The sequence below is a fragment of the Toxorhynchites rutilus genome, chromosome 3 (genome assembly GCF_029784135.1).
Source record: "Toxorhynchites rutilus septentrionalis strain SRP chromosome 3, ASM2978413v1, whole genome shotgun sequence".
Lineage (NCBI taxonomy): Eukaryota > Metazoa > Arthropoda > Insecta > Diptera > Culicidae > Toxorhynchites > Toxorhynchites rutilus.
The window spans coordinates 196735349-196760631 of record NC_073746.1 but is presented as its reverse complement, the minus strand read 5'-3'; positions in this window follow the sequence as shown (position 1 = coordinate 196760631).

Below are 25283 nucleotides of genomic sequence, written 5' to 3'. Positions count from 1 at the left end.
TCATTACGAATAACATTTCATTTTTCTTGAGATAAATAATTGAATAATTGTGAAATATCAAGCATCGTCAAAATGCACTATGTGCCCATTTTTGATTGGTCCATTTTGTGCTCCTCAAATCGTACCGACCAAAACGGGCAACCAGAGCAGCAGCGAAATAGAATGAAGCACGATTGGAAAGGAAAAAGAAAAAACAGGAAGTGGGTTATATCTATGGTATAACCGCAAGGGTGACGTAGGACTATCGTTGATTTTGTTTGAAGTTGAATCTAAATCCATCCTGAATGAATGAATAAATAAATATTTGGGTGACTTCAAAAACGAGAGTGTTACTTTGAAGACTCAAGGTTTTATGCATCCAATATTGGATACAAAAAACCTTGTTCTGAAGAATAATCTTCAGAAGCTTTCCTGTTAACTGCACTTGATTGACAAATCACAAAACCAAATGTATGTGGTCGCAGTATTATATGGATAGCAAACATTAAAATAAACTCGCTTGAATGTAATTTTCAATTCCAAGGGGAACTGGCAGATTATTTTTCAGCAACGTTCATTTCTTTCCAGGTTTCCTCTCGATAACCAGCAAACGAAAAGAGTTGCGCGCGTGTATGTGTGTGTGTGTGTGGCGGCTGCTTCTATGTCTTTCCGAGGAACCGTATTTCGATGCTGATACTCTCTTGGTCACCTTCTCTTCTCCTTCTGATCGATCAGCTTTTCTGCGCTCCCTCACAGTTAAAACAAACTGATTGCATTTCAGGTCAGGTCAAGCCAGGTAATGAATACCTCGATCCCTCGCCGTTCAACTCGTTCAGTAACGATGTTGTCTTGTCGATGTCCTCAGTCGTCGTGCACTAATTACGTAACGCAAAAATCCGGATTTTGAACCTCCCCCCCTTTCGTAACGCAATTTCCTATCTCTAATAAACAGAAAGTAACGCAACATCTAACCTCTCCCCCCTTATCGCGTTACGTAATTTGTGCACGACGCCTCACGAAAAATGAATGGGTTTCACCACCAGAATATCATTTCAGTATGCTTTTCGTGCGTGATTGAATCGAGAGAAGGTGTGGTTTACGATGGCAATTTGGAAGGCAAACTAGAGGAGAATGAACTCTCTGAGTATGAAAATTTCGGCGACTGAGCAATAATCGATTGAAAATTATATAATTTTGGCGATACGAAACATTTTCCGTTTTTCATGTTATGCATCCATTATTGGATACGAAAATATCCTACTGATGGGAAAGAATAATCTTCAGAAGCTTTCCAGCTAATTACACTTGATTGAAAAATTACGAAATCAAATGTATTTGGTCGCTGTGTTCGCTATATAATTAGAAAACATTAAAATAAACTCTTTCGCATGGATGTATTCTTCAATTCCCAGGGAACTGGCAGATTATTTTTCAGCAACGATTAGATCTTTCCGGAATTTTCTCGATGCTGTATGGCATCCAAACAAAAATTCTCGTTTCAGTTTGGCCTGCAAAAAACTTTTCTGAACTCTAATCCATCAAATTTAGAGCCCTGAAAAGGGCCGTTGATTATATGCTAAGCTAATATAGCACCCTCTCCTTGGATTCGACGGGCCAGCTGAATGTCCTTGGGCATGATGTGACGCGTTTTACGTGGATAGCACACAAATTTGTATCTTCGAATAAGCCTCCTGCAGCGTCATAACCGCGGAACTTTGGAAGCGCAAGTCGGTTTTGAAGTCCTGAGCACGATCCAAAAGCTGCAAAGGTAGCTTGCGGATCAGCAATTCGGTCGACTTCCGATAGCGATGAATTTCACGCAAAGTTCTCGGTCGATAGCGATGTGGCTTCTTCACCTATCCTGCGGCTGGTGCGCTTATCCGAGCTGCTTTCGTGTGCCTTACCACTGAAAGACTAACCTGCTATCTGCTTGGTCCCAAACAAACGAGTCCTCACGGTGCGAGAGTAGAGTAAGAAATGAACGAAAGCAAAGGAAGCGTCATTTTAAAACCTGTTTTCGAAACTATCATTTAGCTATTGAAACAATTTTCCGACTCAATAAATAGCAATCATATAACTCTTGGACATTTTATCATTTGTATGAAATGATTATCACTGTTCCGTTTATCCGAAGCAGAATGAATCACGCTTAAAGAAGGAATGGATTTTTTCTTGGAATTTACTCAGCAAAAATAATGCCCTTTCCCAACACTTAAAAACGACAAACGGTAAACAGTTTCATCAAAGTGATTTCTTCGATATGGGGATATATTCACTACATCATGTCATGTATTTCATATTCATTATGAAATCCATATCCATGGCACCAATCGGTATCGAATTATCATCGACACCACGATTTTCGCTAAATGCTCCTTTCAGTTCGGCCTGTAAAAAACTTTTCTGAACTCTAATCCATCAAATTTGGAGCCCTGAAAAGGGCTGTTGATTATATGCTAAGCTAATATAGCACGCTCTCCTCGGATACGATGGGCCAGCTGGATGTCCTTGGGCATGATGTGACGCGTTTTGCATGGATAGCACACAAATTGGTATCTTCGAATAAGCCTCATGCAGCGTCATAACCGCGGAACTTTGGAAGCGCAAGTCGGTTTTGAAGTCCTGAGCAATTCCACGAACCAAATGCTGCAAAGGTAGCTTGCGGATCAGCAATTCGGTCGACTTCTGATAGCGACGAATTTCATGCGAAGTTCCCGGTCGATAGCGATGTGGCTTCTTCACGCTTCCTGCGGCTGGTGCGCTTATCCGAGCTGCTTTCGTGGTGCCTTACCACCGAAGGACTAACGAGCTGTCTGCTTAGTCCCGATGAAACGAGTCCTCACGGTGCGAGAGTAGAGTAAGAAATGAACGAAATGATGATGATGTTGAATTAAAGAGGCTTTAAACTTTTCAGTTCATTCGCCTCTAGCCTTGAGAAAGGCCTTGGGTTTTTTTTAAATCAAATTTCGCGCATGCTTCCTCTGCTCTCGTTTCCGGTAAATCATGTATATAGTGTAATAATTGTATAACATATGCTGGAAGAGAAGTACGTTAGTAATGGGAGGCATATTTGGTCACCTGGTAGTAGAAATAGGAAATAATTATATCAAACACGCTGAAAGAAAATAAAATGAGAAATGATGTCTAGCCCAGGAAGCTGAAAGTGAATTATATGGTAATTAAAAGATGTTAATTGACTTGTGTGCCATCCACGCAAAAATTGAATTCGTATGTCGGAAAAGAGCCTTTTTTTACAAATAATCAAAATCTGTGTATTTTGTTGTGAGTGTGTGTCTAAGTGTGTGTGTGTGGGTGTGTTTGGTTTGTGATATCTAACTACATATCTAACTAATTTGTTTTTTTTGTTTTTTGTTTTTTTTTTATATATATTTATTAATTTTTTTTTATAAATAAAATGTGTGTGACCTAACATATGTAATACGTTGGTAACACATATATTAGCTCACAAGCATTAGGTGTTAGTATGAATGATGTGGTTAAGTCTGTAACATAACGTAAATAATTGTATAATGGTTAAATAAGCTCCAAAAGATCCGTCTCCTTCAGGAAATGCAGTAATTTGTGGCAGACAAGTAGAAAATGTTCTACGGTCAGCCTGACGTTACAGGTATTACAAATGGGTGGTTCGGTTTTTTCAACCAAGAACCTGTGCGTTAATTTGGTATGTCCAATACGAAGACGTGTTAGACATACTTGAAAAGATCTTTGGTTTCTATCCATCCAAGGATGGGTAGTGTTTTTAATTTTTCTCAAAAAAAGACGGGTGGGTAATGTCAGGGACATAACCGGAGTGACGTAGGACTATACAAAGGGGACAGCTTTTGTTAAATATATATTTTAAATATATTGTTTTATTTTCTTCTACGTGAATACCTACCTATCTACCTGAAAAATGGGTTAGTTCACTGTTTACTCTTTATGGATATGTTGATGGTTCTGAAAAGAACCTTTGGTGTTGTGTTTTTGTTATCACTCGATATTCCCATCTTGTTCGGTTAAAACTTCCTGTTTAGCTATTGCGTTTGCCACTCGCCACAGCTTTTACAGTTGGAAAATTTCTTCCCATCCAGCTTGTGACATGTTGTTCAGTAAATTAAAATTTAATGCGACGTGCCGGAGAAACACTTTGCCACTCACTGAAACTAATTGTTGCCTTGATGAGCGCTGAACCGAAGCTGCTCTGTTCTTGATGCGGGTTTTCTGATTGTCGTGAGCAGCTTTGCAAGCCAACTCGAGCACTCCGACGGCCGAAACTCTATAATCACTGTTAGGTATACTGGTGCTCCGGCACCAATCCGTTCGGCCTAGTTACCCTTGCGGAGCAATCAGTGGATGCGACCAACAGTGAACTGGAGACCTGCACGGTTCGAGTGAGACTTTGCCTTTCACTTAACTTGTCCTCCTTTGTTACGTCCACGATGCCGATGCCGTACAACCACACGGGTTTACGGTTTGAAAGAAAATAAGATATTTTTTGGGTTCCGTGTGTTTTATACTCTAGCGGTACACACTCACAGGATAGAGACAAATCGGCAGACTCAGCCAGAGGGGCGAGTCCAACGAGACGAACGAATGAGTGTTAAAAGGGAGCGATGGCAAAAAAATACATTCATTACGATTTGTTCGCTCGTTGGATTCACATGCAGGCTAAAAAGGGTCCTTTTCAGGATCACAAAATTATCTTCAATCTAAAGAGTTTATTGTTTTGTTATCACTTGATATCCTCATCTTGTTCGGCTAAACCTTTCTGTTTAGCGATTGCATTTGCCACTCGCCACAGCTTTCACAGTTGGAAAAATTCTTCCCATCCAGCTTGTGACATATTTTACAATAAATTACATTCAATGGCACGTCGCATTACCACCACTCAGTATCGGATTGGAGGCGATTTTAACCTGTAATTGAACATTTGCGATGACAGTGGTACAGTGTCGACTTTCAATGTGGGGTCATAATTTGGATCCTAAACTCTTTTTTGGAAGGTTTAATGGCCCTGATAAGCGCCATGTTTTATGGAATGGTTCCAATTTAGAAAACTTAGTACTCGCGGTTTTGAAAAAAAACCATTTCGAACGCCCTCGATGCCGCCTTGTTCTGGATTTGCCGTTGAAGCAGTTTGTATAAAGAACAAACTTTTTTCTTCTGCTACCTGCTGCCGTTTTGCGATTGCGTTTGCGTCTGCCTGTTGTTGTCTTGATGTCCACCGAACAGTTTTGCGAGCAGTTTTACCAGCCAACTCGATCACTTCGGCAGCCGAAGCTCTATCACGGCGGCTAGGTGGACTGGTGCACTGGTACTAACGCGCTCGGCCTAGCTACCCTTGCGGGGAACTAAAGATCAACACGGTTCGAGCGGGATTTTGCCTTTCCCTTCACTTTTCCTCCTTTACCATGTCCAGACATGGCTGCTTGGGTTGGTTTGTTGATGTGTTGTGATGCGAACCGATGTGGTGTACGGTTTGAATGAGTATGATCTTTACGGCAGCGGAGCGGGGATTTTTAAGCTGACTGGCTGGCTCGAGAATTACGCATGTGTGAGACTGCGACCAATGTTTCGTTCTCTTTTTTCTTTTTCCTTTCCAATCGTGCTTCATTCTATTTCGCTGCTGCTCTGGTTGCCCGTTTTGGTCGGTACGATTTGAGGAGCACAAAATGGACCAATCAAAAATGGGCACATAGTGCATTTTGACAATGCTTGATATTTCACAATTATTCAATTATTTATCTCAAGAAAAATGAAATGTTATTCGTTATGATAGATGCGTAGATATATTTCCTATCAATTGATGCAAAAACCTTTGCGATCTATTGAGAAATGCTCGAGTTATAAGCGTTCCAAATCTTGCATTTTTTCCTACTTGTTCAGTGCCTAGATTTCCATTTCACCCCCTATATCTTCCGGTTAGACGTAGTCCTACGTCAAAAGTATCTCTGCAGATGTTCCAATGTTCCACTTGTTCTCCCAGCACGTCATCAGAGATGAGTTAACCCATCTGATTATATCATCAGATGGGACGCTTGTGCTCCATAGTTCGGATGTTCTCCCTTCTTTGGCTAGGCGATCAGCCTCTTCGTTACCGCGGATTCCACAGTGACCTGGGATCCAGCAGAAGGTGATATCATTTTGGGCAGTTTTCTCTTCAATTGCGATGAGAAAACCCATGAATGTTTGCTACTTCCCATGGATGTTTGCTACTTCCGCTCTCAAGAGCAAGAAGCGCGCTAGCAGAATCTGTGAAAATAACCGTCTTTCTGTTGTGTTCACACTTTGATGTAGCGATAAGAAGTGCCGCTAATTCAGCTGAAAATACCGAACAGATATTTGGGAGTTGGAACTTAACTTGCAGGTTATTAGCAAAAATGCCAATACCTACTTGTAAACCATCAAAGGATCCATCTGTAAAGATCTTGTGGTGAAAAAGGTATTTACTGTGGATGTGGTTGTTGAAAATGGCCAAAACTATGCTGCTGTTTTCACCAGCTCGCACAGAATTTTTAATTGACCAATCAATCTGAGGTTCCCGTTTATACCATGGTCGAAGGTTAATAATGGGAATTGGTGCAATCGTTGGAAGAGTGGTTCGGCATGTATCCTGCAACCAGTTATTCACTCTCACAAGAGAGGATTCAAATGTTGGATGTTTCTCGAGCGTTCGTATCGCGCGCGTGCTGTAGAATCTCGTGAGGAACAATTTGAAGGGTAAATTGCCTGACTCAGCGAGTAACGCTTTACTTGGGCTAGTTCTAAAGGCCCCTGATGCTAGTATTATCTTTTGATAGCTAGGCCTCAGTTCTTCAAGCGTTTTCCAGGTGGCACGGTTGAAGAGTTCAATACCGTAAGTCAGTTTGGAATAGACTAAGCTTCTTCCAATGTTGAAGATAGTTTTGCGGGATCCTGTTCGGCTTCGACCGCTTATAACGCTAACTAAGTTAAGGCGGTTTTTAATGTCCGATATTGTACTTTTTATATGTTTATTGAACGTGAGTTTTTTGTCCACCATTACACCGAGAATTCGTGCAGAATTGACTCGTTTAATGGAACTACCGTTCAGAAGATAAGAACGTAGTTTTTTCCTGTGACGCTTATTGTTGCAGCAATGAAGAACTTGAGATTTTTCAGCTGAGATCCTAAATCCCACGGAATTCGCCCAGTTATTAACAGACTAGATTCCTTCCTGAAGTCTTCTTCTTGCTAGTACTGGGAATGAGTTTTTTGAAATTAGCAGAATATCATCTGCGTATCGCAAAGCGTCAATATTTTGGGGTATGGCATCAAATAATGATTGCATCGCTATCAGGAAAAGAGCAACCGATAGCACAGAACCCTGTGGCACTCCATTTTCTTGCAGTTTACTGGTGAAGGTGACTCCTCCGAGAAGAACTTTGAAGCTACGATTTTGTAGAAAACTGCGAATTATCTCGAACAAATTACCTTCGATACCCCATTGATGGAGTTGGTCCAAGATATTATATCTCCAGGTTGTATCGTAGGCTTTGGATATGTCCAACAGAGCGAGTTCCCCGTGGAGGTGGTCTCGCGTGATCACGTGAAGGTGTTAATCAAGTTGGCTGAAATACGTGTTGGTACCATTGCCTTGACGAAAAGCATGTTGTCGAGGATCCAGGAGATGACGTTCTTCAAGGTTCGTCATCAATCTCCGTTTGATCATTCTCTCGAAGACCTTACCTAGGCAATTGAGAAGGGTGATGGGACGAAAACTAGTAGCTAGTGGTTTTTTCTCCATCGGTTTAGGGATGGGGATGACTAGCTCTTCCTTCCATGGGTCGGGGAAACATTTGCTAGCCCAAAGGTTATTATAAATTTGGAGCAGCGACGTTTTGATGTGGAAAGGTAAATGTTTTAACATGCTGTATTCTATTTCGTCTGGTCCGGCTGATTTGCCTTTGGACTTACTAATGGACCACAACATTTCTTTCATAGAGAACCTGATATTGTAAATATGAGGTTCCCCTGAGTTCGAGGGAAAATCTGTAGTCTCCGCGGCAGTTTTACGAGCTTTGAAGTCGCTTTTGTAGTTGGAGGTGGCAGAAGTACTAGCAAAATGGTCAGCTAAATGTTCAGCAATGGTTCCGGGATCATCGGTAGTGATACCATTGATCATAATGGAATAGCCTCGCGATCTTCTTTTGCCACTGATTGCATTAACCTTGCTCCACAGTTCACTAGAAGTTGTCTGAGGGCAAAAGCTATCAAGAAATTTAAGCCAGCTATTTTGTTTAGCTTCCGCTATAATTTTCCTTGCTCTAGCTCTAGCAGATTGAAAATCAGCTAGGGCAAGTACTTTTATCTCACTACCGTCCAGTTGTCTTCTAAGCTTCCTTAGCGCTTTTCTTCTGGATTTAATGGCCTGTTTGACATCATTATTCCACCATGGGACTGCCTTCCGGCCGGAGATACCACTAGTGCGGGGTATATTAGCTTTCGCAGCTGCGACAACGGCTTGGGAAAACTCCTCTACTGAATAGATGCGAAATGGTTGATTCGAAACCATCCCAGTCGGCAAATTGGTACAACCATCTCCTTCGCAGGAGGATTTTTGGATTACTGGTCAGTGTTCGGATGTGAATGGGAAAATGGTCACTTCCTCTTAGATCATCATCGACACACCATCTGACTCTGGGCGCAAGTTCCCATGAGGTAATCGTTAAATCAATTGAAGAAGTAGAGCCAGAGTGTTCATCCATACGAGTATGTTGGAAGTCGTTCAGGATGATGAGGTTAAGTTGTTCAACGATTTTTAAAATAATTTTACCTCTTAAATTGCATCTTTGGCCACCCCATACAGTATGGTAGGCGTTAAAATCACCCATGATTATGAAAGGGTGTGGTAATTGTTGAATGGCATTGTTCATTTCTGCTTCCAAATTACTGTTACTATGCGTTGGGGAAATGTATATAGAAGCAAGGGTTAACCGTAACGGTCCCGTGAGTTGGATTGCGCATATCTGTAACTGTGATGAAATTTGGATGAGGGTATGTGGGAGATGGCTCAAAACAGCGAGGCATACTCCACCCTGGCGTGAGGTAAGTCCCTCACGGAAGTACCACTTGTATTTACCTTGTAGTGAAAGGTTAAAATCGGGTGTAATCTTAGTCACTCTGGCTTCTTGGAATGCAAATGTTAGTGGGAGATGTTTCTCCTCAGCTAACATTAATTTAATTTCATCCATTGACCTACTAAGCCCACGCAAATTCCATTGAATGGCAAGTTTTCGTTTGGATGTTGAATCTTGGACAACAGGTGTACTGTTTTTGTGTGGAGTGTTGAACTTGAAAAAATATTATGGAGGCTCTTGAAGGGTTTAATTAATGTGGAAGGAGGTATAACTGAAATTATTTAGACTGTTTGTTACCTTTGGAAATCTTGGTCTTCAGTCTAGGGTCAAATTTTAAGTAATTTGGTATTGTTCTATTTGTATTGGGTACTGTTTTGTGTGAAGTAGATGGTTGAGGGTCGGCCAGTTGTGGGGCGGCCGGTTGAGATATTTGAAGTTGTTGGTTTTTGTACCTTTTCCTTGTTTTATCATTAACGCGGAAATTTTCATCTTCAGATGATTTCAATTCATCTGAAGTTGTAGTTTTAACATTTTTAATTTTTCGTTTGTTTAATTTTGCTGATTCAGTTTCCATGGGAATTTCTGAATCAGTTTCGGAATCGGAAGTGGAGATGGTATATTCCATGTCTGGTAGATTAACTATCGGTGTGGAAACCGTTGGAATGATTGGGGTAGGGTTGGATTGCGTGCAGTTGCACTTGCAGCGATTGCATCCTGTACTTTGGGCTACATTAAGTCTCTCTTGGACTTTGCTTGCGTAAGAGGATCCATTTATCTTGGCCTGGTAGCTTAGTTTGGCTTCCTTGTACGATATTCCTTGGTCTACCCTCACTTTGGTAATATTGTTTTCTGCAACCCATGCGGGGCATTTTCTATTAGTAGAAGGGTGGTTGCCACTGCAATTTACACAGTAGGCAGGAGCGTTGCAAATAAAGCTCTTGGCAGTTTCTTCATTGCCTAGTTCTGGGTGTGCTTGTCCACAGTTTCGGCATAATTGGATCTTGGTCCTACATTTTTTCGAAGTGTGTCCGAATTTGTAGCAGCCGAAGCACTGCATCGGATTCGGATAAAAATTACGAGTGGGGGCGCGGATAAAGCCAAAATTGATGTATTCAGGAATTACAGTACCTCTGATGGTCAAAATCAAGGTTGGAGTTGGAATTAATTCCTTCTTGGTTGGGTCCATACGGGAAATTCGTTTGATTGCTATGACTCTTTGTTCAGCAAGCTCTTTCAAAAGTACAGCTTCTGCCATATCAATAACATCCCTACACGATACTACGCATTTGCGCTGGTTCAAGGTAGGGTGAAAATTTATCTCCACAGGGGTCTTGTCAATTAAAGACTTAATACCCAGGAGTGCATCCACATATTCTTTGTTACGAATATGGATAACATATTGTAGATTATTATTTTCATCTCGCTGTGGTCTCGCGTCCTTGAAATCGCGATCCGTAACAGCTTGGATGGTTTTGGAAACTACGAAAGGGTTTGATGGTAGAGTATTCTTGCCAGTTGCTCTAAGTAATAAAATTTGGAGCTCCCCACATAAGGGGTCAGCCCAGAAAGGAGAGGTGCGTGTGGTGGGCACGCCATTCTATAGGTTTGTTGACTTACCGGTGCCGGCGGTGCCAGAGCTACTGGAAGCCATGATTGTGGCTGGCTATACCAGGGGGTACAGCCAGGAAGAACGGTGAAATTTCACAAAATATCTAGAAAAAGCACTGGTACTACTAGAACAAAAAAACACTATCTTCGGAAATGGTATAGAAAATATTTAGAAATGCACTGTAATTATTGCTTCAACACTACTGAAATGTCCTTATAATCACTATTGCCTTGGGAGGCTAAGGGTAGAAATATACTGTTTTTTTGAATCACTTGCACTATGTACAGCTGCTGGGGGGAAAGCCCCCCGCACCGGAGAGAAGGTAGTGTGGCAACACCACTAGTCCGCAGCGCAGGAAACAACACCAGCTGTAAAGAAAAAAAAACCACCACCAAATATAAGTATAACAATAAAAACAGTAAGCGATATACGATAAAAAATATAAGCAAGCTATAAGGCGCGCCAAAAACAGGGACCGACGCTAGGGGCAGTGAAAACTGCCGGTATCGAAAGCCACCAACCGTCAAGGCTATTCGGTGGCCTCCTCCTTGTCCTCGTCTTGTACACCTGTGGGAAAAAACTTTATTTAGGACTGATTAGAGCCTCAAGGAATTTCCTTTAGCATAGAACCAGTTGTATGAGGAGAAAACTTCTATTTTCGCTACTCTTTTCAAAGGGGCGCTACAAACATGACCGTCTCGGTTGAATGTCAGAAGCACCGTGAAATGAACGAAAGCAAGGGAAGTGTCATTTTATAAAACATAAAAGAATCGAATGTAAACCCCACCCTCTTTATTATATAAGCTTACTGTATACTCACGAATATAATAAGGGTGGGATTTAGATTCTATACTTTTATGGTTTATAAAATGACGCTTCCTTTGCTTTCGTTCATTTCTTACTCTACTCTCGCACCGTGAGGACTCGAGCTCGTTAGTCTTTCGCAGACAGCTCGTTAGTCATTCGGTGGTAAGGCACACGAAGTCAGCTCGGATAAGCGTACCAGTAGCAGGATAGGTGGAGAAGCCACATCGCTATCGACCGGGAACTTTGCGTGAAATTCATCGCTATCAGAAGTCGACCGAATTGCTGATCCGCAGCTACCTTTGCAGCATTTGGATCGTGGAATTGCTCAGGACTTCAAAACCGACTCGCGCTTTCAAAGTTCCGCGGCTATGACGCTGCAGGAGGCTTATTCGAAGATACCAATTTGTGTGCTATCCATGCAAAACGCGTCACATCATGCCCAAGGACATCCAGCTGGCCCATGGTATCCGAGGAGAGCGTGCTATATTAGCTTAGCATATAATCAACGGCCCTTTTCAGGGCTCCAAATTTGATGGATTAGAGTACAGAAAAGTTTTTTACAGGCCGAACTGAAAGGAGCATTTAGCGAAAATCGTGGTTTCGATAATAATTCGTTACCGATAGGTGCCATGGATATGGATTTCCTTATGAAGAATATGAAATACATGACATGATGTAGTGAATATATCCGAAGAAATCACTTTGGTGAAACTGCATTATAAAATTATTTGTGTACGAATGCCGCAATCGATAGTCGACTCTAATTTGCGCTGGGTAATTTCCTCGGAGGACTCGATTCCTCCTTTGAACATTAATAATCTCTTTCTGGCAAAACGATGTGGTATGAATCACATTATTTGAATGATAGAATGAAGAAGTTTTCTGCCAATTTCCTTCAACCTCCAAACGTATCTTTCTCCCGTTTGTCGTTTTCGCGTTCGCTAATCCTTTCTCACAACACCCATTTCTCGTTTGAGAAATTGTTGAGTAAACATTGTTTGCCAGTGCGCGTAGAGCGGGAATTCCTAAAGATTCATTGCACCTCTAATAAATTGCCGAAAGACGTGGTCTTACGTTGATCGCACTTGATTGAAAAAATCCAAAACGAAATGTATTTGGTCGCAGATTTATATGAGTAGAAAGCAAATAATCGCTCGAAAATGACTTGATTTTCGCGATGTGAAACATTTTCCGTTTTTCATGTTATGCATCCAATATTGGATACGAAAATTTCCACTGATGGGGAAAAAAATATTCAGAAGCTTTCCTGTTAATTGCGATTGATTGAAAAATAACAAAACCAAATGTATTTGGTTGCAGTGTTATATGGATAGAAAACATTAAAATAAACTCTTTCGCATGAATGTATTTTTCAATTCCCAGGGGAACTGGCAGATTATTTTTCAGCAACGATGATAGCAACGAGAATTCCGCGCGTGTATATGTGTGTGTGTGGCGGCTGCTCCGATGTTTCAAGCGGAACCGTGGCATCACTCTCCTCCTGATGGATTCCCTTTTGGCCTTAGGTGCACAAACAGGCTCTTGGTGACACCGTTCATCAGCGTTTTCATGATAAACGAAATTAGCTTCACAACAACAGCGACAACATGCTCCAATCGCTGTTCAATCATAACTGAGTGTGTTTACGAGCGGCGCTCGCTTATATACCGATGATTTCAATAGCCTGTTTTGAAAGCAATTTTAAGACTATTGAAACAAGTTTTTGGATGAAAAAGTAGCAAGTATATGACGCGTAGACATTTTATCTTTCAAATGAAGTGTTTATCATACCATTTCGTTCAGTTGTTTAAGAGCTATTAACGCTCAAAATCTCGGTCTCCAGCGTAACGCTTTCGTTCTCGAAACTTTGGTTTTACACCCCGGTATAGAAATGAAAGACGTAGTCCTACGTCAAAAGTAGCAAGTATATGACGCGTAGACATTTTATCTTTCAAATGAAGTGTTCATCATACCATTTCGTTCAGTTGTTTAAGAGCTATTAACGCTCAAAATCTCGGTCTCCAGCGTAACGCTTTCGTTCTCGAAACTTTGGTTTTACACCCCGGTATAGAAATGAAAGACGTAGTCCTACGTCAAAAATGAACGAAACATTGGTCGCAGTCTCACACATGCGTAATTCTCGAGCGAGCCAGACGATCATTCTCATCCAAACCGTACACCACATCGTTTCGCATCACATCACATCAACAAACTAACACAAGCAGCCATGTCTGGACATGGCAAAGGAGGAAAAGTGAAGGGAAAGGCAAAATCCCGCTCGAAGCGTGTTGGACTGCAGTTTCCCGTAGGTGTATTTGCCAATTGCTCCGCAAGGGTAGCGAGGCCGAGCGCGTTATTACCAGTGTACCAGTCCACCTAGCAGCCGTTATAGAGTTTCGGCTACTGAAGTGAGCGAGTTGGCTGGCAAAACTGCTCGCTCTTTGGTTCGGTGGACATCAAGACAACAACAGGCAGACTCAAACGCAATCACAAAACGGCAGCAGGTAGCAGAAGAAAAAAGTTTGTTCTTTATACAAACTGCTTTGGTGACAAATCCAGAACAAGGCGGCATCGAGGGCGTTCGAAATGGTTTTTTTTCAAAACCACGAGTACTAAGTTTTCTAAATTGGAACCATCCCATGAAACACGGCGCTTATCAGGGCCATTAAACCTGTCAAAAAAGAGTTTACGAAATACAGTTCAATGCTTTTTAAAACAATATCCAAAATAATAATAAAACACAAATTGATTTTTTCATAATTTGTTTTCCAGGATATGATGAGTATGAGAATTTGGCAGTTGTTTTGAGCTTATTATAGAGGGGACTTTCCCGATTATTCAATTTTCACCAATTCTTAAATTGTTTCCAGATTGAAAGTACAGTAATTTACAATTAGTTCGTTCGACATTTAGCTAATTGGACGGTCATGTAATGCGACATATTTAGTTGGACATTTTTGTAAACATAGAGTGCAGGTTCCAAATTATGACCCCACATTGAAAGTCGAAACTGTACCACTATCATCGCAAATGTTCAATTACAGGTTAAAATTGCCTCCAATCCGACACTGAGTGGTGGTGATAAATGTGATTTACTGTACAACATGTCACAAGCTGGATGGGAAGAAATTTTCCAACTGTGAAAGCTGTGGCGAGCGGTAAACGCAATCGCTAAACAGGAAGGTTTAGCCGAACAAGATGGGGATATCGAGTCATAACAAAACATTAAACTCTTTAGATTAAAGATAATTTTGTGATCCTGAAAAGGACCCTTTTTAGCCTTCATGTGAATCCAACGAGCGAACAAATCGTAATGAATGTATTTTTCTTCTTCTTCTTTCTTTGTTTTTAAGAGGCTTTAAACTTTGCAGTTCATTCGCCTCTAGCCCAGTGAAGAGCCACAATAAAACCAGCCCAGAGGGGACTGGCGAAAGGGAAACCAAAAAAATCACTCATCAGATCTGTCCGCTCGACTCTCGGTTAAAGAAGAAGGTAGGAAGGGATCCTATGCTTCATAAGATATTTAATATATGCTGTAAAGAAAACTAAAAATTTACTGATCCGAGGACCAAAGCAGTAACGAAGCACAAGTGACCCAGCGAAAGGCGTGTTCCAAAGCCAAAAAACAAAAAGGCCCTTCTCAGGAGGATAGGAAGGAAAGGAGTGGAAAGGATTTGGGTGGGATTAGTGGAGTGGAAGGGGGTGGGAGTGGTATGGTAAGGAAAGAGGGGAGGAGTGGGGTGTAGGGTGGGGTGAAATGAAATGAAATACAGTTTGAATAGATGATAAAATATAGTGGTTTTGAATTTAATGGTATATAGTAGAGCTGAAAAATGGAGAGGTTTATTTAATGAATTTGTCCTTGGTGAGTTTGGCTGTAGGAATAGGAAGTTGATTAAATTATAATGTAATGGATAGAAGATAGATGTGAGTATGGAAGTATATATTATATTATTTGTTATTTATTATTATTGAATGCGTGTATATACATGTATGAATTCCTTCCTTCCGACCCGTACATACATGTGTATACACACATAAACACGCATACATGACTGTGAAGTGGCGAACTTTAATAAGCAATTTCCAAGGTATTTAGTATTTCGATTTAGATTTTACCAAAGAAGTCGGTTTCTTTCAGAAACGCAATTAAATTGGTTTCTTGGGTCTCATCTCTACTGAGGATATCTCGGAGACTCTGACCTATGTTGTGTCGGACTCGAGCATCTTTGGTATGTTGACATTCAAGTAAAAGATGGCTAACGGAAACCAGAGCTTCGTTGCAAGCACATTGGGGTTTTTCGGCTCTGCAGAACAAGTGTGAGTGGGTGAAGTTAGTGTGCCCAATTCGAAGACGGGTAAGGACTTGCCTTTCCTTACTATTGAGACGGTCCTCCCAAGGAAGAGTGGAATTTTTAATTTGAAGAAGATGGGTGGGACGGCTGTTTATCCAACCTATGTCCCAGCTTTCACGGACTTGCTGTTTTACCCAGCGGACAATGTCAGATGGAGGACAGGGCATGTCTGGGGGTTCTATTTTGCTGCCCTTGCCGGCCAGTATGTCGGCGGCTGTGTTTCCGCGGATTCCTGAGTGACCAGGAACCCAGCAAAAGGAGATGTTTTTATTTGTTGCAGCCTCTTCTGTTTGCTTAATCCATGGGTGTTTGCTGTTTCCACTTAGAAGATCGTGGAGACAGCTAGCTGAGTCTGAGAATATTGTGGTAGGAAGAAACTCATGGGTGCATTCTTGGGTAGCTATTAAAAGGGCGAAAGCTTCCGCACTGAAGATGGAGCATTGCGGTGGAAGAGAAAAGCTACCAGTGTATCTACTCTCAAAGATTCCACATCCAACTCCATCGGCACTGACTGAACCATCTGTGTATACCTGGTGGTTGATTTGAAAATTGGATGCAACGAGGTTATTGAAGCAGGCTTTGACTTTTGGAGAAGGGTCTCCCGCCCGAACTGCCTTGAGAAGTTCAAGGTTAATGTTCGGCGGTTTGACGTTCCAATTTCTTCCCGTCGCAGATGAACGTTCACATATATCGGGAAGATCTTTGTTCGTGAGATTTTTGAACCATGTTTTAGCTCTATGTATTAATGGGACATTGTGGTCGCTTTCGGGGAGTGACAAGTGACGGATTGCTTTATTGGTGATGGCTTTTGTTACCAGGTGGGTGAAGGGAAGTTGCCCACTTTCTGCCATTACAGCAAGAGTAGGACTGGTGGGAAAAGCGCCAATTGCGAGCCTAATTGCTTTATTGTAAATTGGTTGAATGGTGTTCAACACCTTGTCCCCTCCACGGCTGAAGGTGCCTATTCCGTAAAGGATTTGTGGGACCAACCAAACATTTACAACATTTAGCAGCGTCTTTCTATGACCAGAGGCTAGGTTGCCTGCGATAGCCTTGATGATGTTCAGTTTCTTTCTGGTGGCTATTATGGTCTTTTGAGAATGTGATAGGAAGTTGAGTTTCTTGTGACCCCTAGTATTTTCAATGTCCTCATTGTAGGGATCGAGATTTTGTTGAGCTGAAGATAGGTTCTCCTTCTGAGAGCTTTTCCGATATGTATGTGTTTGGATTTCTCCGGGGAAATTTTGAAACCTGTTTTTAGAGCCCAGTTTTGGATGGAGTCTAAGGTTTTTTGAAGCCTCTTTCTCTGAATTAAGCCGAAGCAGCTCGTAGAGATAAGAGTGATGTCATCTGCATAGACTATGACCTTTATATGGTCCGGGATAATCTCGAATAGAGATTGCATGGCAATGTTGAAGAGGGTTGGTGAAAGTGCTGAGCCTTGTGGGAAGCCGTTTTCTGGGATTTTTAGAGAAGATTGGTGGTTGTTAATAACGGTTTTGAAAGACCGGTTTTCTAGAAAACTTTTAATGAAGAGACCTAATCTCCCACGAATCCCCCAGTCGAAAAGGCTTTTCAGCACTGGGTACCTCCATGCCCGATCGAAGGCCTTGGATAAATCCAGGGAAACAATATCAATGTGGTGTAATTTTTCAGTTGCGTCGTCTAGGATTTTTTCGATTGCTACAAGGCAATCTTCTGTACCTTTTCCCGCACGGAATGCGAATTGTCTGGGATCAATCAGCTTATTTGACTCTAGAAAAGTCGTTAAGCGTCGATTGATCATTTTTTCCAGGACTTTCCCAACACAACTTAGGAGAGTGATGGGGCGGAAATTGTCAAGAAGATGATTGTTCATGTCTGGTTTCGGGATACAGATCATTAAACCCTCTTTCCAGCAACTGGGGAGGGTTCCACTGTCCCAGACTTTGTTGAGGAGCTTCAGAAGTGCTTTTTTCCCGAGATGGGGTAGATTCTTAAGCATAGGGTAGCTGATGTCATCAGGTCCTGTGGATCCTTGTTTGACTTTGTTCAGTACCCAATCGAGCTCTTTGAGGGAGAGTTTTTTGTTGAAGTCAAATTCCACATCGGTATGAAAATCGATGGGAATTCTTTCGCATTCCGTTTTGTGGGTTAGAAAGGTTTGGTCGTAGTTTTGATTGGAGGAGGCGGAAGCAAAGAAATCTCCAAACGCCTCAGCGATGATTTTCCGGTCATTGGTGTATTGACCGTTAATTAGGAGATTATATTCTTTGCTTCTTTTCTTTCCATGAAGCCTGCCAATCTTACTCCATAAATCCTTTGTTGACGCGTTGGGATTAATTTCGCTGACGAATTGAACCCAACTGTTGTGCTTGGCTGTGTTGATAGCAGTCTTAGCTTCTTTGCGAGCCCTTTGGAACTCTGCAAGTAGAGTGGGTCTCAGTGGGCTGTCCGGATGGGCCTTTCTTAATTTGCGTAGGGCCTTACGTCGACCTTTGATCGCTGCCTTCAGCTCAGGCGACCACCATGGGACACATTTCCTGCCAGGGATGCTACTGGTTCTGGAGATGTGCACCATTGCAACTTCTAGGACAACTTTGGAGAATTCCTTGGCTGTCCAATCTCGTTTAGCGGAGAGGCGGTTTTCAATGTCAAACTGATAGCCAGCCCAGTCAGCGTATTCAAATTTCCATCTTGGCCTTGTTGAAAACTCTGGAGAAGTTTGGCCGAAGGAAGTGAAGATTGGAAAATGATCGCTTCCGCAAGTATCATCGTGGATGTTCCAAGAAAGTTTTGAAGATAGTTTGTCTGATACTATAGTGAGATCGATGGCTGAAGTAGTACCAGAATAATGGATTCTGGTGTGTTGGCCATTGTTAAGAAGGAGAAGAGAATGGTCGGATATGAAATCCTCAATGATGGATCCTTTTCGATCGAGGTATGCACCTCCCCAGGCGTATGAGTGGGCGTTGAAATCACCCATAAGCATGATTGGGGCGGGAAGTTGGGCGAACAGATGGTCCAGTTGGCCGCGTAGAGTGTTCGGATCGGAATCATAAGTGATGTAGATGCTAACGACAGTGATTGGAGAGGGGTGTTTAATGCGCACTACCACTGCCTGAAGATCAGTGGTAATGGGAAGAAGATCATGTGGAGTGCCATCTTTAATTGCGATTGCAACTCCGTTTTTTGAGGGGTTGGGACCCTCTTTAAAGTATGTGATGTAATTTGAAATAAAATTTTTATCGAAGTTGTTTGGAGTCATAGTTTCTTGAAGGGCTATGACTGTGGGATTAGAGTTTGAAATAAGCATTTTCAATTCTAGAATATTTCGTCGGATACTTCTGATGTTCCATTGTATCCCGAATTTCTGTGTTGGAGTGAATGTGTTGGTGTTTTTAACTCTAGTTCCTAAGTCTTAATTGTGTGTATGCTTGAACTATCCAAAGAGGATTAGTTCGATGGTCCTTTACCCTTGGAAAGAGAAGCTTTCTTCGAGGTATTGATGTCGTTCTTGTTTGGTGTAGAGGTATTTGGAGAGTTTGTTCCAGCTTTCACGGACTTGCTGTTTTACCCAGCGGACAATGTCAGATGGAGGACAGGGCATGTCTGGGGGTTCTATTTTGCTGCCCTTGCCGGCCAGTATGTCGGCGGCTGTGTTTCCGCGGATTCCTGAGTGACCAGGAACCCAGCAAAAGGAGATGTTTTTATTTGTTGCAGCCTCTTCTGTTTGCTTAATCCATGGGTGTTTGCTGTTTCCACTTAGAAGATCGTGGAGACAGCTAGCTGAGTCTGAGAATATTGTGGTAGGAAGAAACTCATGGGTGCATTCTTGGGTAGCTATTAAAAGGGCGAAAGCTTCCGCACTGAAGATGGAGCATTGCGGTGGAAGAGAAAAGCTACCAGTGTATCTACTCTCAAAGATTCCACATCCAACTCCATCGGCACTGACTGAACCATCTGTGTATACCTGGTGGTTGATTTGAAAATTGGATGCAACGAGGTTATTGAAGCAGGCTTTGACTTTTGGAGAAGGGTCTCCCGCCCGAACTGCCTTGAGAAGTTCAAGGTTAATGTTCGGCGGTTTGACGTTCCAATTTCTTCCCGTCGCAGATGAACGTTCACATATATCGGGAAGATCTTTGTTCGTGAGATTTTTGAACCATGTTTTAGCTCTATGTATTAATGGGACATTGTGGTCGCTTTCGGGGAGTGACAAGTGACGGATTGCTTTATTGGTGATGGCTTTTGTTACCAGGTGGGTGAAGGGAAGTTGCCCACTTTCTGCCATTACAGCAAGAGTAGGACTGGTGGGAAAAGCGCCAATTGCGAGCCTAATTGCTTTATTGTAAATTGGTTGAATGGTGTTCAACACCTTGTCCCCTCCACGGCTGAAGGTGCCTATTCCGTAAAGGATTTGTGGGACCAACCAAACATTTACAACATTTAGCAGCGTCTTTCTATGACCAGAGGCTAGGTTGCCTGCGATAGCCTTGATGATGTTCAGTTTCTTTCTGGTGGCTATTATGGTCTTTTGAGAATGTGATAGGAAGTTGAGTTTCTTGTGACCCCTAGTATTTTCAATGTCCTCATTGTAGGGATCGAGATTTTGTTGAGCTGAAGATAGGTTCTCCTTCTGAGAGCTTTTCCGATATGTATGTGTTTGGATTTCTCCGGGGAAATTTTGAAACCTGTTTTTAGAGCCCAGTTTTGGATGGAGTCTAAGGTTTTTTGAAGCCTCTTTCTCTGAATTAAGCCGAAGCAGCTCGTAGAGATAAGAGTGATGTCATCTGCATAGACTATGACCTTTATATGGTCCGGGATAATCTCGAATAGAGATTGCATGGCAATGTTGAAGAGGGTTGGTGAAAGTGCTGAGCCTTGTGGGAAGCCGTTTTCTGGGATTTTTAGAGAAGATTGGTGGTTGTTAATAACGGTTTTGAAAGACCGGTTTTCTAGAAAACTTTTAATGAAGAGACCTAATCTCCCACGAATCCCCCAGTCGAAAAGGCTTTTCAGCACTGGGTACCTCCATGCCCGATCGAAGGCCTTGGATAAATCCAGGGAAACAATATCAATGTGGTGTAATTTTTCAGTTGCGTCGTCTAGGATTTTTTCGATTGCTACAAGGCAATCTTCTGTACCTTTTCCCGCACGGAATGCGAATTGTCTGGGATCAATCAGCTTATTTGACTCTAGAAAAGTCGTTAAGCGTCGATTGATCATTTTTTCCAGGACTTTCCCAACACAACTTAGGAGAGTGATGGGGCGGAAATTGTCAAGAAGATGATTGTTCATGTCTGGTTTCGGGATACAGATCATTAAACCCTCTTTCCAGCAACTGGGGAGGGTTCCACTGTCCCAGACTTTGTTGAGGAGCTTCAGAAGTGCTTTTTTCCCGAGATGGGGTAGATTCTTAAGCATAGGGTAGCTGATGTCATCAGGTCCTGTGGATCCTTGTTTGACTTTGTTCAGTACCCAATCGAGCTCTTTGAGGGAGAGTTTTTTGTTGAAGTCAAATTCCACATCGGTATGAAAATCGATGGGAATTCTTTCGCATTCCGTTTTGTGGGTTAGAAAGGTTTGGTCGTAGTTTTGATTGGAGGAGGCGGAAGCAAAGAAATCTCCAAACGCCTCAGCGATGATTTTCCGGTCATTGGTGTATTGACCGTTAATTAGGAGATTATATTCTTTGCTTCTTTTCTTTCCATGAAGCCTGCCAATCTTACTCCATAAATCCTTTGTTGACGCGTTGGGATTAATTTCGCTGACGAATTGAACCCAACTGTTGTGCTTGGCTGTGTTGATAGCAGTCTTAGCTTCTTTGCGAGCCCTTTGGAACTCTGCAAGTAGAGTGGGTCTCAGTGGGCTGTCCGGATGGGCCTTTCTTAATTTGCGTAGGGCCTTACGTCGACCTTTGATCGCTGCCTTCAGCTCAGGCGACCACCATGGGACACATTTCCTGCCAGGGATGCTACTGGTTCTGGAGATGTGCACCATTGCAACTTCTAGGACAACTTTGGAGAATTCCTTGGCTGTCCAATCTCGTTTAGCGGAGAGGCGGTTTTCAATGTCAAACTGATAGCCAGCCCAGTCAGCGTATTCAAATTTCCATCTTGGCCTTGTTGAAAACTCTGGAGAAGTTTGGCCGAAGGAAGTGAAGATTGGAAAATGATCGCTTCCGCAAGTATCATCGTGGATGTTCCAAGAAAGTTTTGAAGATAGTTTGTCTGATACTATAGTGAGATCGATGGCTGAAGTAGTACCAGAATAATGGATTCTGGTGTGTTGGCCATTGTTAAGAAGGAGAAGAGAATGGTCGGATATGAAATCCTCAATGATGGATCCTTTTCGATCGAGGTATGCACCTCCCCAGGCGTATGAGTGGGCGTTGAAATCACCCATAAGCATGATTGGGGCGGGAAGTTGGGCGAACAGATGGTCCAGTTGGCCGCGTAGAGTGTTCGGATCGGAATCATAAGTGATGTAGATGCTAACGACAGTGATTGGAGAGGGGTGTTTAATGCGCACTACCACTGCCTGAAGATCAGTGGTAATGGGAAGAAGATCATGTGGAGTGCCATCTTTAATTGCGATTGCAACTCCGTTTTTTGAGGGGTTGGGACCCTCTTTAAAGTATGTGATGTAATTTGAAATAAAATTTTTATCGAAGTTGTTTGGAGTCATAGTTTCTTGAAGGGCTATGACTGTGGGATTAGAGTTTGAAATAAGCATTTTCAATTCTAGAATATTTCGTCGGATACTTCTGATGTTCCATTGTATCCCGAATTTCTGTGTTGGAGTGAATGTGTTGGTGTTTTTAACTCTAGTTCCTAAGTCTTAATTGTGTGTATGCTTGAACTATCCAAAGAGGATTAGTTCGATGGTCCTTTACCCTTGGAAAGAGAAGCTTTCTTCGAGGTATTGATGTCGTTCTTGTTTGGTGTAGAGGTATTTGGAGAGTTTGTTGTGTGTGTGTTGTTTTTTGTGGAATGTGCCTTGTTGTTGTTGTTTTTTGTTTGATGTGTGTTGTTGTTGGTGTTGTTGTTTCTTGTTGGTGTTATAAAGTTGTTATTTGTTGGTGATGTAGTTCTAAGATCGTTTTTTGTTCTTTTCTTGTCTTTGTTAGTTTGGGTTTCATCTTCAGATTTCGGATCTGAATCTGAGGATGAACCTTTCGAAATTTTTCTTTTGTTTTTTTTCAGGCCTTCAGAAGTATCCATTGAAATTACCGATTCACTATCGGATTCGGTTGTTGAACTTTCAGTAGACGATTCTGTCATGGTTGTGATTCTGTCATGGTTGTGTCTATGATTGAGGGGGTGCTTTCGCGACTAGAAGCGGCCGAAACGGCCGAGGCGCAGCTGCATTTGCACTTGCAGCCAGCTACTGGTTCCCGAATGTTGAGCCTGTCTTGCAAGACGCTCGAACAAGTTGGACCATTTTGGGTGTTGGAAATGATTTTTGCTTCTTTGTAAGAGATACCACGATCGATTCTTATTTTTGTGATTTCATTTTCCTTTAGCCATACGGGGCACTTCCTGCTGGAAGAGGAGTGGTTCCCTTGACAATTAATGCATAGTGCTGGTGTATTACACAATTTAAAATCAAAATCTTTGGGGTGCTCTTTGCTGCAATTTCTGCAAAGCGGATTCTCACGCTTGCATCTTTTGCTGGTGTGTCCGAAGTTGAAACATTTGAAGCACTGCATTGGATTCGGATAGTAATTCCGAGTCCTAGCGCGAATGAAACCGAAATAAATAAATTCGGGAACAACGGTTCCACGAAGCGTTATGATTAGTGTAGCTGTGGGGATAATTTCTTCTCCTACCTTTCTGGTGATTCGCTTGACATCGATCACTTTCTGATCGGAAAGCTCTTTCAGCAATTCAGTTTCGGTGATATTAATCACGTCTCTGCATGTAACCACGCATTTGCGTTGGTTTAGGGTGGGGTGGAAAATAATCTCTACAGGTGTGTTGTCAATAAGTTTGTTAATTTGGAGAAGCTTACCTACTGATTCCTCGTCCCTGGTGGTAAGAATATATTGAAGGTTCTTTTTTTCGTCTCTCTGTGGTTTGGCACTGTTGAAGTTATTGAAATTTTTGATTGCCGACGTTATAGTCTTGCTGACTACGAAGGGGTTGGATGGGAGAGCCTTGTCTCCTGTAGCCCTCAAGAGCAGTATCTGCAGGTTGCCATTCGATGGGTCCGCCCAAAGTGGAGCGGTGGCTTCGGTTGGCTTACCTTCATAGAAGTTTGTAGCCCGGCCTCTCGGAGGCCCTGAGCTACTGGAAGCCATGTTGATTGTCGGCTACACCTTAGGTGTAGCCGGAGAAAAGATTTTTCTTTTGCAGAGCACTTTATGAAAAAATTGAATATTGGGCTAATCACTTGCGGATATGTACCAAGAAATTCACACTATTTTTTTGAAAGCACTTATAAGAACCACCAATGTGCTCGAAAGAACGCGAGCGATTCACTATAAAATTTTCGTTTTAGAATTTTTCTTCACTTCACCGTCAGTATGCGGATATATTTTTAAAATATTATTAATAATTATCACTACCAAAAACTAGTCACTATCACACAGCTTATGCCTTTCGAACGGCTTCCGCCGATCCAGAAAGTGGCGTGATGCCGAAAAAGCGCGCGCTTTTTCCGGCGAACCGGTGAGCACCGCCACCGCAGTGAACGTTTGTTGATATCCTCTTCTGCTATCCTCGGGTTGCGATGCTGAAAATCAATTTGTATTTAGGACTAATCAAGCCTTCAGAAAGGCTGCTCTAAGCATTTGATTAGTTGTGCGAGAAAACTCCTATTTTTCCGTACTCTTTTACAAGGGCGCTAAAAACACGTCCGAATCGGTTGAATGTCAGTAGCACCTTGGTGTATTTTTTTGCCATCGCTGCCTTTTAACGCTCATTCGTTCGTCTCGTTGGACTCGCCCCTTTGGCTGAGTCTGCCGATTTGTCTCTATCCTGTGAGTATGTACCGCTAGAGTATATAACACGCGGACCCCAAAAAATTTCTCATTTTCTTTCAAACCGTGAACCAGTACGGTTGTATGGCATCGTTTCACATCGCATTGCATCACATCAACACAGCAACACAAGCAGCAACGTGGACGTGTGGACGTGACAAAAGAGGACAAGTTAAGGGAAAGGCAAAATCCCGCTCGAACCGTGTTGGACTGCAGTTTCCCGTAGGTGTATCCGCCAATTGCTCCGCAAGGGTAGCTAGGCCGAGCGCGTTAGTAACAGTGCACCAGTCCACCTAGCAGCCGTTATAGAGTTTCGGCTGCCGAAGTGATCGAGTTGGCTGGCAAAACTGCTCGCGCTTTGGTTCGGTGGACATCAAGACAACAACAGGCAGACGCAAACGCAATCGCAAAACGGCAGCAGGTAGCAGAAGAAAAAAGTTTGTTCTTTATACAAACTGCTTTGGTGACAA